The sequence below is a fragment of the Triturus cristatus genome, chromosome 5_2 (assembly GCF_964204655.1).
Source record: "Triturus cristatus chromosome 5_2, aTriCri1.1, whole genome shotgun sequence".
Taxonomy (NCBI): Eukaryota; Metazoa; Chordata; class Amphibia; order Caudata; family Salamandridae; genus Triturus; species Triturus cristatus.
In genome coordinates this window covers 617,249,610-617,263,762 of record NC_140588.1, presented here as the reverse complement: position 1 = coordinate 617,263,762, position 14,153 = coordinate 617,249,610, and the positions used below count along the sequence as shown (strand labels likewise).

The 14,153-nt window shown below is 45.4% G+C and overlaps 1 protein-coding gene across 1 annotated transcript in view; it reads right to left on the bottom strand.

Annotated features, from left to right (window-relative positions):
- The window catches only part of BTK (Bruton tyrosine kinase), a 555,678-nt gene extending 542,040 nt beyond the window's left edge, over positions 1-13,638 (bottom strand). Inside the window, exon 1 of the mRNA XM_085607704.1 lies at positions 13,332-13,638. The gene's annotated coding sequence lies outside the window, so the exon portion shown is untranslated. The remainder of the gene's footprint in view (positions 1-13,331) is intronic.
- Positions 13,639-14,153: the final 515 nt, after the last annotated feature.

Below are 14,153 nucleotides of genomic sequence, written 5' to 3'. Positions count from 1 at the left end.
CAAAACATTTTTGCTGTCGCAAACGGCTTGATTTGCCGAATTAGCTGATTGCGACCACAAAAATGCATTTTAGTATGTAATAATCCCAAATTGTGAATCAGTAACATGTTATCGAATTGCAATTCAGAGTTGCAAACACTTGCCGATTCGGTATTTCAAAAGAGAGTGTTTAGGCATCCCTTCCAAAGACCGAATCAGAATGGGATGTATGAATGTTTTGCGATCAAAACGCGGTTGCAAAACATTTGCATGTTACACAAAGTTGGTGCCTACCCATTTGAAAATGGGAAGGGGTTCACAAGGGGCCCCATCTCCTTTGAAAATGTTTGGAAAAATACATTTGAAGAGCAGCACTGCCTGCTCTTAAGAAATAATTTTGAAATTAACATTTCTTTAAAAAATGCATCCCATTTTTGTTTAAGGAAAACAGGCTGCATTTAAAAATAAAATTGCTTATTGTTAAAATGAAATCACAGACATAATGGTCTGCTGAACCCAGCAGATCCTTATTCCAGTGATGGCTGTGAATCCTAATGGGTCGAAAATTGCGACCTACCTCATTAATAATCATGTGGTAAGTCAATTTGCGTCCCACTAGGAATCGCTAAATGGAACTCAATGAGTTTCATACATTAGGAATAGCGATTTCCTCATTGTGATTCACAGAAAATCGCAATTAGGAACTCACTATTTTTAGTGTTAGTACATCTAGCCCTTAAACTTGAAGCATCTGCATATTTCTGCACGCTATGCAGAGGTGGCAGTTTAGTGCGAGCAAAAATGGCCTTGTTACATGAACCTGATATTAGGAGTGGACTTGGGCTGAGGGTCCTTGGAATGAATGTACAAATGACAATTATAATTGGGAGAGGGAATCAGACGGGCTGCATGAGCTGCAGATACTATTCCCTCTACTGCAGAATCTAATCCTAATGTCATGATGAAGACAGACCTGCCAACTCACCCGGTGCCATAGTGTTTCACACGATTTCAGCACCCTTCACAAGGTCACCTGGTGAGGAGCCAAAATCCCACGGTGGCAGGGAAAATGAGCTGAAAACTTCTGTAAACATTGGATTTTCATCTAGTTTTCGAAGGCAGTGACCAGCTGATGTCCATTAAGAGGTGTAAAACCAACCTAGGACATCAGCCACAGCCTCAATGAACCTTTGTTTTTATTTTTTTGGGAGGGGCACAGGGACTTTGTGAGGGGCAGAGTGCCTCTTAGGTTGCTCTTGGCACGAGGCCCGCCCCCTCCTCACACGGTGGCATTAATTTGTAAGTTGGCAGTTATGGGAGGATCCATGACTGTCTCTGTCAAGTGAGTACAGACTTGATGCCAACCTGACTGCATGACTCCCATCAAACTAGAGGGACTATGAATCCAGTTTCTTGGGCATATCCAAAGGAAAGTATTTTTAGTAACTGGTTTTTACAGATAGAGTTGTCTGGATTGAAACTCAAAGTGGGTTTTTTCTAGCATGCTTAATTCATTGAAAGACCTAATACAATACACTAATTAGCATATACATTTACTAGGACTTACCTACAGAGAAAACCAATTTGTGTGCATACATAGTCAAAAGCATCAGATAAGCTAATTCCTCTTCATTTACAACAGACCTTTCTCCCTTTGCATTCCTTTAACCTGCTAGGTAAAGGAAAGTCACTGGGTCATTGGCACATTTGCAGTCTCTCTTTCTGTTCCCCTCATCTAATTTCAAATCCATCACTCAATTTCCTTGTACCTGCAACTATATTGTTTAACTAAGAATCTGTCAGCCAGATCATTTAATCAGCAAAACAATTCGCCATCTAAGGTACTAGCATATTTTGGAAATAATCAATGCAAGTTCTAGTGACATAAGGCCTCATCACGATGGTGGTCGGACGAGCATTTGACCGCTTTTGAAGTGAGATTGAGACCAGCCAAGGAGTCGGAGGTCCCATTTGCCATATTTTGATCAGACCGCCAAGTAGGTGGTCGTAAAATGCCTTTTTCTACTGTGACTTGTACTGCACAAGAAGCATGCCAAAAAGGCATTTTTCAAACATCCATGTACCGTGAGGTGTAGTTACTTTCACCAGGGCAGTTCATGGGGAACACTATGCTCAAGGGAGCAATTGGTGTGATGTAGATTCCTGAGACTTATTCCATCTTTATTTTTTGAGTAATATTTCTTTATTAGCAATTTTGACATGTTACATCACAGTGGTCATGACGTCATTGATTACACATAGCATTAGCATAAAAGAATAACATAATGGTATCCCATGTGCTGTGTGCTTCACATAAATGTTAAACATGAAACAAATATGATTGGAGGGGTAGGTGGGTATGAGGTGGATGAGGGGTATATAAGGGGGAGCTGTAGATGTATGCCTGTATCCCTGAGGGGCAGTGGGTGGGAGGGTGTATGTTGTCCTGCATGCTCTGTCTTGGTTGGTAGGAAAGGGGAGTGTGGATCGGGTGTGGTGGCTGAACCAGTGATAATCCGGGATAGTACCGGTGCAATTAATATGCTGCAGCACTCGGAGGATGGTATGATATGTAGGGGGTGATCGTCCACACTTATGTGGGTCTGCTAGGGCTTGCGCAGTCAACCTGTGCGCTTGGTCTTCAGTGACTCTGCTGTGTCAGGGAGGTGGGAGGAAGAGGGGGAGGGAAAGAGGAAGGGAAAGAGACAGAGGACCAGTAGAGCTAGTAGTAGAAAGCTAGTAGTAGTAGTAGTAGTGGTAGTAGTAGTTGTAGTAGTAGTAGTAGGAGGCCGCGGGAGGTAGGGTGGATTGAAAGGTACAGGGGGAGACTGTGAAAGGTTCATGATCATTGATAAGAGAGAATGGGGAAGGGGGAGGGGTATGAGGGTGGGAGGGAGGAAGGGAGGAGGAGGGATGGGTGGGGGATTATGGGGGTGTATTCGGGGGAGAGGGGTCATAGAGGTGTCAATGGGTATGTGTGAGTGGGGTGCATGTGTGCAAGGGGTTGGACGTATGTCAGGGGAGGCTGGGTGGTCTGGTGTAGGGGGGTAGGAATCCAGGGCCGACTGTATGTGTCTAGGCTGTGTGCGAGAGGTGGGAGATGGGAACTGTTGTTGTGTGTGCGTCCGCATCCGGTAGCCCTACTGTAGCCAGGGCCGGACAGTCTCTTTTAGGGTTCTCCTCGTCACTGACATTTGTGTGCAAAACACACTTGGAGGAACAGGCCAGATTGTTCCTGAAGGTTGTAGATGACTCGCTTGTGGGAGGCTGTGTTGATCATGCCCATTAACCAGGTCTCCTGCCATCGATGGGGACCTCCATTGTCGCAGAATGCATATTTTTACCGTGGCCAGTGCCGTGTAAAGAAGGTGGCACTGTGGTCTCGAGAGCTCTGGAGCTTGCCGCAGGTTATACAAGAGGATGACGGAAGGGGCTAGCGGTAATTGCAGAGCTAGGTGGTACTCAAGGTCCAGCCCACATATGACCATAAGGGTGGTACCGATGGGCTTTCACATATAATGTGGGTTATGTCGCAGTGTGAGTTCGTGCATCTCCAGAATTGGGCGTGCAGGAGTAATTCTGCACTCTGCAGTTTCGTTGGTGACCAGTGCCAGTCATGTAGAATCTTAAATAGGCAGAATTTCAGTCTTGCCTCTCGGGTACCATGGTCCAGGCCCTCTAGGAGCTCTGCTCAATCCTCCTCCTTGTAGTCGATTGAAAGAAGGGTCTGCCATCTTGTGCAGAGGCTTGTCGACATGGGTTGGGAGAATAGGTGGGACGTGAATACCCCATTGAGTCCTCATGTCACCCCATTATGTTTTCCCCACGTGTGCAGGTATGTTCCCACTGGTGAGGCTAGCAGCGACCAAGGGCGTGCTGTATTTGAATACATTTCCAAGACTTCGACATGGGAGGCCAAATTCCTCCTGTAGCTGCGGGCATGATTTGAGGTCGGCACCCTGGAGGAGCTGGTTGAGGTTATGGACACCTGCCGCCTTCCACAGGGGCCAGGGCAGGGTCTGACCATCTATACGTATACCCGCATTTCCCCAAATTGTGGCTTTGTCATGCAATCGTGGGTTCAAACCCAGCAAGCGGTGTGCGAGTAAGATTGGGTTGGTGGGGTCTTGATGGCTTTCCCCTGTCCCGAAGAGGGCGGAGAAGCCCGTCTCTGCGGATAACAGACACTTTTCAATGTGGACCCACTGCGGTGCATCGGATGGCCCTAGTAACATGTATGCCATTTGGGAGAGATGCAGGGCAAGGGCAAAGTGCTCTACCAACGGGAGATGTAGTCCTCCATGGGAGCAACGGCCCTTCAATTTCAGCGCTGCCAAGCGTTGCTTCAAGGATCCCCACACAAAGGATTTTATCTTTGAATCTATTAAGCGTAACATGGCTAGAGGCGTCTCTGAACGCAGCATCCCAAGGGCGTGAGTAAAACGTGGGAGGGTCACCATACACATGGACTGTACCCTACCCCACATGGAATGTCCTAGCACCTTCCATTCTTCGAAGTCCCGTATCATGTGTGCGATTAGGGGATTTAGGTTGTCCACCATCATCCCCTCCGTTCCTTTGTTCACCAGGATACCCAGGTATTTAAGGCGTGATGATTGCCAGTGGAAGGGGAATCCATGTATGGCAGCCTTTGTGGTGCCGTCGGAGATGGGTAGCGCATTGCTTTTGTCCCAGTTGATTTTATAACCGGAGAAGGATGAGAAATCATTTATAATGTGGAGCAGGGCTAGTAAGAAGCGACGCAGGTCCATGAGGGTGAGGAGGATGTCGTCTGCATAAAGATACATTTTGGAGACACCCGTCGGGAGGGGTATGCCTTAGACATCGCCCAATTTACGGATAGTGGCCGTCAGCAGTTCCATGGCCATGAGGAAAAGGAGAGGGAGAGGGGGAACCCCTGACGTGCCCCCTGCGGACCGGGAACGGGTCCGATACAAAGCCCCCGTAAGTTACTTGTGCTGGGCGGTTGTCATATAGCAGCCGTACTTTGGCTATGAATTGGTCGCCCAGACGGAAGCGCGCCATTACTTTAAAAAGGTAGCTCCACTCGATGCGATCAGATGCTTTGGTGCGTCTGTCTGAAGAGCTTTGGTGGCCCAGAGCATGTGGGCCAGAGTGCGCATGTGATTTCTGGAGGAGCGGCCGGGTACGAATCCCACTTGCGTGTGATGGATCAGAGAGGGGATGACTTTGCGAAGGCGGGATGTCAGGATACTGGCCAGGATCTTGATGTCACAATTCAATAAGGAAATAGAGCGGTAGCTGCCACACAGTAGGGGATCTTTTCCGGGTTTGGGTAGAACGTCTATCATCGCTGTGTTAGAGGAGGCCTAAGGATTCGTGCTGCGCCTCCTGGAATGCCACCTGTAACATGTTGACCACATCCTCCCCTGCCAGCGGTAGAATTCCGCCGGGAAGCCATCTTCCCCCGGGGCCTTATGGTAGGGTAGGTTGGCTATTGCATTTGCAATCTCCTCCTTACTTATTTCTCCTTCAAGAAGCTCTCTGCCCTTGTCCGCGAGGCTAGGGATAGCCACTTCTGTGAGGAAGGTGTCCATTCTATCTCCCACTGCCGGCGTTCCTGGGGTATGGAGGGACCTATAAAATGTTGCAAATTCGTCTAATTTCATCTTTAAATGATTTAGTGCTAGCCTGACTGAGTTATTGTACATTCTCAGCCTCAAACAAGCTGCCAGCACATTTCACAACAGACACACAGGCATTCAGTTTGCACAACAACATCTTTTCGTTTGGTTAGCAGCAGAACTGGAGACATGAGTCTGGCCAAGATGCCCTAAATATCTACTTCTCATGGTTGCCAGGTTCAGACACCAAGATATAGAGATGGTATGTGCACAGAGGTGAGGCATATTATGAAACTGGTTCTGGCTCGATTTTTCCTCAGCATCTATGCCTTATTTTCACTCATAATCAGCAAGATTAATCAGGGGTCATTTTGTTCTGTAAACCCAGAGACATAAAAAATTATGCTTTTGCTCCGGGAGTATTCACAAGAGGTCAGATACCAGACTGCTGGTTTCTGTCCCTCTTGGACTGAGTTTGGACGCATGGCACAGAAGGGGAGGTCAGCTGAGCTCTGCTGCCAGAACGCATGTTATCATTGAGAATAGCTGTTCCATCCTCCTGGTGCTCCATCTGAAAGTCTGATATATATATATAGAGACATGCTGTGTTCAGGTATGTAGGGCAACAATCCAAATTCTCCTATTAGGCACAATTAGTTTATTTAATGCTCACACAGTAGTGTGTAGGATTTAAGAAACACATTCCTGAGAAACATGGTAGAAGTGTTTGCTGCTATCACATTTCTAGCACCGTGATAATAACAATATGTTTTATATGTCTTGAGTCTCAATGCATGTCCTAACAATAGCAGATTACTGCAATAAATGTTTTTAAACTTACATTGTGTCATTATTAGTACAGATGCTTGAGTGTGACATTCTAAGCAAAAAACGTGGGGTTCCCAATTACCACTATGTCCCTAAAAACAAAGGGACCGGAAAGCACCCCATAATTCAGGGCAGAGTGTGTGTCTGCAGTTCACCAGATCTGCCTTCCTCCTCTATAGAACATTGAAATAAGTCCTTGTGTTATAGGGGTAGGGGATCCAAAATTGTGGACTTAGGGTATAACCCTAAGATACATAACAGGTGACATCTGCTGTGTCTCTTTTGTCGAGCTAGACACCAACCCAGTCCTGCACGCGCTCTTAATCTGAAGCCCCAAAACACACACGATCACTAATAAGTACAGGGCATTCTGCGGGGCACCTGGGACGGTAATGCTGGCTCTCTGGCTCTGCTAGAGCCAGAGATTGTAGACTGACCTGTCTGACTAGGACTGGTCTAATATCCTGGTGTGTGTCTCAAAGATCTCCAGAAACCCATCTCTGAAGCTGCTACAATTAAACTATGGTCATCACACCTACCTGACCCAACACAACTGTACAGAGTACTCATTATTGTCTCTCGTACATCACACCTATCTGATCCAACACAACTGTACAGAGTACTCATTATTGTCTCTCGTACATGCTCCAGATGCAACTCTGCAAAAAGAATGATTGATGAACAGAATGCTGCAACATGTCAAACATTCACCCTAGAACAGAGATCTGGGCCTAGACCCATTGTTTTTTGCTCCCCATGCCTTTCCAATTCAGACTCAGCCATATGCAAATCCGTCTTGAACTGTTCCCCATGGGAACAGTCCAGCCCCAACTGCCAGGCCAGGCCCTCCCTCAACTGGAAACAAGCATCCTGTGACCGGTTTTGGGGCATCACCCCTCATCAGCCAGGCTAGCTTGACTCCAGTGGCATGGAGAGCACGGGACCCACGTCTGGGCATACACGTCCCACTCGGGGTGACAAATGCAAAAAGAACGATTGATGGACAGAATGCTGCACAATGTCAAACATTAACCCCAGTACTAAGATCTGGGCCTAAATCCATCGTTTTTTTGCTCCCCATACCTTTCCCAAGAGGCACAGGGTCAAGACTGATTTGCATATGGCTGGGTCTAAACTGGGGTGGCATGGTGAGCAAAATAATAATGGATTTAACCCAGATCTCTTGTCTAGGGGTGTATGTTTGATTTGCTCTGCAGTCAGTCCATCACCTATGTGTCTTTTGCTTTCTCACCCTAAGTGCGCCGGGTAAGGCCAGACGTGCCACTGTGCCACTGGATTCAAGCTAGCCTGGCTGATGAGGGCTGATGAGGGCTGATGCCCCGAAACTGGTCCCAGGGTGCTTGTTTCCAGTCCAGGGAGGACCTGCCTTGGCAGTTAGGTTGGACTGTTCTCTTGAGGCACAGGCTCAAGGCGGATTTTCATATGGCTGGGTCTAAACTGGTCTGGCATTGTGAGCAAAAGAACGATGGATTTAACCCAGATCTCTTGACTGGGGGTGAATGTTTGATTTGCTCTGCATTCCGTCCGTCATCTCTGTGTCTTTTGCTTTCTCGCCCCAGATGCAGCTCTGAACATTCAGAATTGTTTTCATATGATCTTGCAATGCCCTGTATTACGCCCCTTTTGGACCGACATCTGTGAATACCACAAGCACGTCCACAGTAGACACCCCATCAATACCCCGAAGACAGGCCGAGTCTAAATTCATCTATCTGGCTGTTGCAAAGCAGGCGTTAGTGATGAACTGAAGGGTAGCTGCCGCTCCACCCATCCCTACCTTGAAACTAGAACTGAGACGTCAGGAACAGAGAGAGGACAAAGTGGTCAGAAAACCGCAACACAAGGCTGGGAAGGCCACACACATCACAGGTTGAGATATAATATTAATGGTGTTGGACCAGTTTCTGCTCTACAACCACCATAGCCTGGGTTTGCTCCTCTTCCACTGATACCCTCACACCCCACATACACTCTACTGTCACGGAACGCAGACTCCTCTGGGCACACTCCATCCATGTGGCCCCCGTTCCTCCTCTCTTTCTCCCTGCCTCCCCCCCCCATCCCCAGTTGCCATAACTCCTTGGCTGCATCACGGTTGCACTGGAGGGCTCCTTCCCCCAGTGGAAACATGCACACCCCTGTCCAGTGTTCCCTCATATATGTGCTCCAAAAACATAGCCAGTATAGGCTTGCTTTGGCCACACAAATGCCAGAATCGATAACTCTGCCCACTGTTGTCATGTTTCATGAATTCCTGTACACGTTGATCGGAAATTTATTTGAGTTTCTTTCTTGCTTTGTATGCAAATCTTTCAATAATAAGCAATTTAAAAAAAAACATTGTATGTGCATAAATACACGAAATTACTCACATACATAACTTTGTAATACACGTATAGACCTGGGGATTATGCATCAGTGTGTGAATCTCGAAACTGGCTTCACATCAATGTGGAATTAACCACAGCCAACTGATCTTTGTCCATATTAAAATACAAAAAAATCTACTGAATTGGCAGTAAATAATACTGTTAATCATACAAGTGTGCAATACCAGCAGGCGGCCGTTTAATTAGTGTATAGGCAGTCAATATCAGCTAAGAAAAAGTATAGCCAGAAGCTGAGGCGCACCTCATCCCAGACTTTAGTCACATATCAGTATAATGCCATTAAAAATATATATAACATATGTCTGTATGATAGAACATTCTGGAACCATCAAACAGGCTCAACATGTCAAACTTCTACCATGATGAGAATGTAATTTGTGAATTTACAGAAAATAGACCCTAATTCCTCTGCGTACCATTATGTGTAACTTGCGTTAAAAATCACTACAGAAAACTACTTTGTCTCTAAGATCCAGAATTGAAACCCAGGACTGAAACATATTTTTGACAGATTGCTTTGAACAGCAAAACTGACCATAAAATCAATGCATTATCATCAATAAATAATTAACTGTTTCCAAAAGCTGACCTCATCCCCTTTTTATGTGCTTATTCTTTGTTATGGCCTTCAAACACTTCAAAAAAGCATTAAGGTTACACCAGGATTTAATATATTCTAACTGTTTCTTCAAGGCAGATGGTGTCCAGTGACATGTAATGTATATTCATGATCATTCCCCAGTCATTCTAAACTTGCAAAATGCTACAAAAAGAAAGCACATTAAAATATTCTTCAGCTATCATACCAATAGGTAATTGTAAATTTACTTTTGTCATGATAGAATTTAAGCTTGAATTGTGTTAATTGTCCTAATCTTCCTTTCGCCCTAGATTTTGATGAAATGTGGTTATTTGGTATGATGCACTTCATCCTAAACAAGCTTTGAATGTTGTGTAAGAACCCTTGCCGTGTTTTAGGTACTTTAAACATTTTTTACAACTGTTTTAATATTTTACAAATGTGATGGGCTTTTCAATGTGTATTGGTATAATGTTTTGTTCTGTTTCACTTCAGTATGTTTTTTCGACCTTCCAGGAAGGCCCCCACACAGACTAATAAAAAACACACATACAAAGTGCCATACACTATGCCGTTATAAAACCAAAACACCCCCAATAGTGACTCATACTAACTATCCAAGGGCATAAAATGATGCAAGAGGCAATGTGAGTAAACATGCAAAACAAAACCACACTCACTATTAAAAATGCAATCAATTATGGCGGGATACAATTTATATCCTCTTGCATTCAGCTAGAGTTCTGTCAGAGCATGTAAGTGAAAAATATCGACTTATTAATATCGCCTCTACAATATAGACTACTTTTATAAAATGAGTAGATAAGTATTTATAGATATATTATTCTTAACTCCACATCTGCTTACCTTAACAATTATTTATATATTGTCAAGGTACGTAGATGTGGAGCTAAGGATAGTAAGTATAAACTTACCTTGACAACATAGAGGTAGTCGATAATGTGGAGCAGATATTGTTGCAAGTCCATAGGATAACCTCAATGTTGTTTTACCACAGTGTCAACATGCCTCACTGACTAAACTATAGCATCCCCCACAGACCAAAATATAGCATTCCTCACTGACTAAACTATAGCATTCCCCACAGACCAAAAGATAGCATTCCTCACTGACTAAACTATAGCATTCCCCACAGACCAAAAGATAGCATTCCTCACTGACTAAACCATAGCATTCCCCACAGACCAAAATATAGCATTCCTCACTGACTAAACTATAGCATTCCCCACAGACCAAAGATAGCATTCCTCACTGACTAAACTATAGCATTCCCCACAGACCAAAAGATAGCATTCCTCACTGACTAAACTATAGCATTCCCCACAGACCAAAGATAGCATTCCTCACTGACTAAACTATAGCATTCCCCACAGACCAAAATATAGCATTCCTCACTGACTAAACTATAGGATTCCCCACAGACCAAAGATAGCATTCCTCACTGACTAAACTATAGCATTCCCCACAGACCAAAAGATAGCATTCCTCACTGACTAATCTATAGCACCCAATGAAACACGGTGTCTGAAGTTGTCATGCTAAGCTGTATTAGTGAGGCGTGAATGTTCTACCCGACCTTTATTGGCTGGCTAGGAGGTCAGAAGCTACCAACGATAAGGAGGACATACTGCTCTGTCCCCATTCCATGACTATCTTAAAGCGCCCCACATCAACTCATGGAGATGATAGTGATCCCCACTTCTTGCTGCAGGACCCCTCCATGTCCCTTCCTATTCACGTCATCTCCATAGTATGCCTGTTGGTTGTCATGTCACTGACTGCGCACCAGCTCTACATTTCCTTTTGCTATATGTCATTTTAAATTGGACGACTGTAAGCAGAGGAGCGTCTCCTGGCAATGGAGAGCAGCAGAGACTTTGCTTGGGTCAAGCAGATGTTTGTCCTCAGGATCCTACAAAGGAATCTCCACTGTGGACGGAATACTTGCCTGCTTGATGGTGAGCCCTAAAATATCATCTACGAAACGTTTGACAAGCTCCCCTCTCACCATTTAACTAGCAGCCAGACCTTGACAGCTGGACAGCCAATCAGAAGTCATCTTTTCGGTATTTTCAGGGGAATTTATTTGAGGGTTTTAGTACTGCACTGAAAGCTGGTGCAAAACCACCTCGGAACTTTAACGGGAGGAGAGCAATGTGGTTGAAAAACTATGACTGAACAAAAATCTCAAGTCGCAGCAGATGTGTGCATGACAATGATCATTGCAATGGCCACCCAATGCTGAGAAGAGTTTGAGGCTTGAGGAGTGGGCCTGCCGAGGATCTTTTGAAACCTGCAGTCTGCCAACAGCTGAGGTCAGAGTGGCAAATGACCAGTTGGATATGGTAAGGTTGTGGCTCAAGGGCGCTCGGGAGAGGGCTTTGCCGTAGATGGAGCTGCGGAAGTGAGTTACTACATCTCTGTAGACTTTGGGCTGGTCTCTATCTAGCCTGAGATCTGATATGGCACATAGAGCCAGTTTACAAGCCATAATGACATGTAATACTCAGAATTATCAAATTACATATCTTGCCCAGCATTAGGAACTGCATATAATGCTTACACTCCCAAGTGCCCCTCATTTCTAAATCCCCCAAATGATCCATTCCACATCAAGATGCTCCGAACTGGCAAACCAGTTCAGGGTGTTACAACAACTGCTGCAGAGATCTGATCTAACACGTAGTTTACAGTATTGCATTCTGCTAGTTTGACTCAGCATCTCTTCCTCTGACTGTTACCTTCGCGTTACTGCCTGCGATTTGAGTCAGGCAATGCCACATGGCGCATCTGATTATTGATATTCATTTGTAGAACTTTGACACCTGGCTCAGAAATGAAGAATCGTTTAAAGCCAGCAGACAGAAACATAGTAAAACAAAGTCATATGTTTGCAGGGATTTCTTTTCAGTAGCAGCCAGGCAAGGCCCTACCCATCCCTCCACTGAGTAACTCGTGGTGCTATATGCTAACACAGTTTAACATGTAGAACCTAATATTGCAGCAGGGTGGTTAAGAAGGGCCATCTCGTTTTCTTTAGTACATTCGGGATCAGGCCTGGAGGCTTTTGTTGGTGCTCTTTGACTCTGACTTCACCCCACATGCCACTTTAGCCACCCCAAAACTCAAAAGTCATAATTACATCCTTGATTCATTAACTCCACACACTTTCTTGAACAATATGTGTACCATCAGTAATTGTTCTAGTGAACATGAACCAAATGTATAGGTGTTCAAATAATTAAAATCTTTACTATAAAGACAGATTAATTATATTCGGATGAAAACATCATGGAAAAGACACCTAAGACTGTACCTCGTATCCTGTTACACAACCGAGAAACTACTAGCCAAAATGGATAACTGATTCTACTGATCATGGAATCTCGACAGGAGAGCGACCACTGAGAAGGAAGTGATCCGCTTCCTGCCCTTGATGACCCTTTGCTCTTTGTTGTGATCTCACAGAGGTTCCATGACTCATTCACCTGCAGACAAAATGAGACATTAAGCAGTTTCTCAAAGTGTGTCTCTGCTAAGGTCCTGCTCATCCACTTAAGTGCCAATGCCTGGGCAGGTCAGTGGTCCAGCACAGAGCTCTTACCAGCAGTCATTTCACTGCTGTCTTATTGTGGACTTCAGACCCCAGGTGATGCTGTCACTCTGCCAGCTTGCTTCATCTTGGGGAGAATCCGTGGGTAAGAAGGAGATCAGAAAATGCCCCCTTCCTTCGCAGAAATTGCCATCTTTGTTCAATAAGACCCCAAATGAAACAACCCATCAATGAGCATGTATCTTCTCGCTTGCCACTTCATGTCATGCAAGAGTAGGACCACATCTAACGCCAGGTCCTATGTGCTAGCCCGGCCCGTGTGATTGGGCCACTAGGTAGAGGAGTGTACTCACCAGCGCCTTCTCACTTCTCCATACACCAGACGAAGGATGCAGAAGCCGGTTCCTCTGACGGAGTCTGGCACTGTCCACTGGCAGGGTCTTCACTCCATCTCCTACCAGGAGGTCCAGATGCTGTGCAGCAGCGGCTCTCACAACAGACGTTTTCCCCAAACCAGAGAGGATAGAGAGGGCTGGACACAGACACCTCCTCACCATTTAACCTCGAGCTTCAATGCACTGTCCGCGCCGCTCTTGGGTGCATCTGCCACACCGCAACACTTGACGCCCAATTTACTATCACAAAGAGACGCTATTTTATGCCTGCCAGAATTTCAGCCCCAGAAGCTGATATCAAGAAAGAAGGACTCGGAGATAACACCCGCCCTCTCAGAAGGAACTGGGCTTGCTTTTTCTAAGTTCCTCTTTCTCGTTTCCGGAGTGTAATCTTTCTTCGCCAGCCGTTCGTTTTCTGGTTAAAAAGCCACATTAATGACACCATCTGCGCGCTTTGCATGGCGAGTGTCGTGGGGTTATTCACATTAATGACTGGTTGGACTGTCTGCGCCGGAGCCCTCGAGCACTGCTCTGGAGCGGCGCGTGGAGAGGCCAACAGGTGGGCGTGGCTCTACAGAGGAATGCGGTCCACACGGAAGGATCGGGCTGCTGCATATAATGAATCTGATTCTCATGTTATATCAAGAGTCGCGTTGATTCTCTCCTAAACTAAGTTGAGCATTTTTTTAAAGTACAGCTTACATTTTTTTTTAAACATAATTTTATTGAGTTTCAAAAGTGAACAACAGACAAAAAGCGGTTGCCAATATCAATAACAGC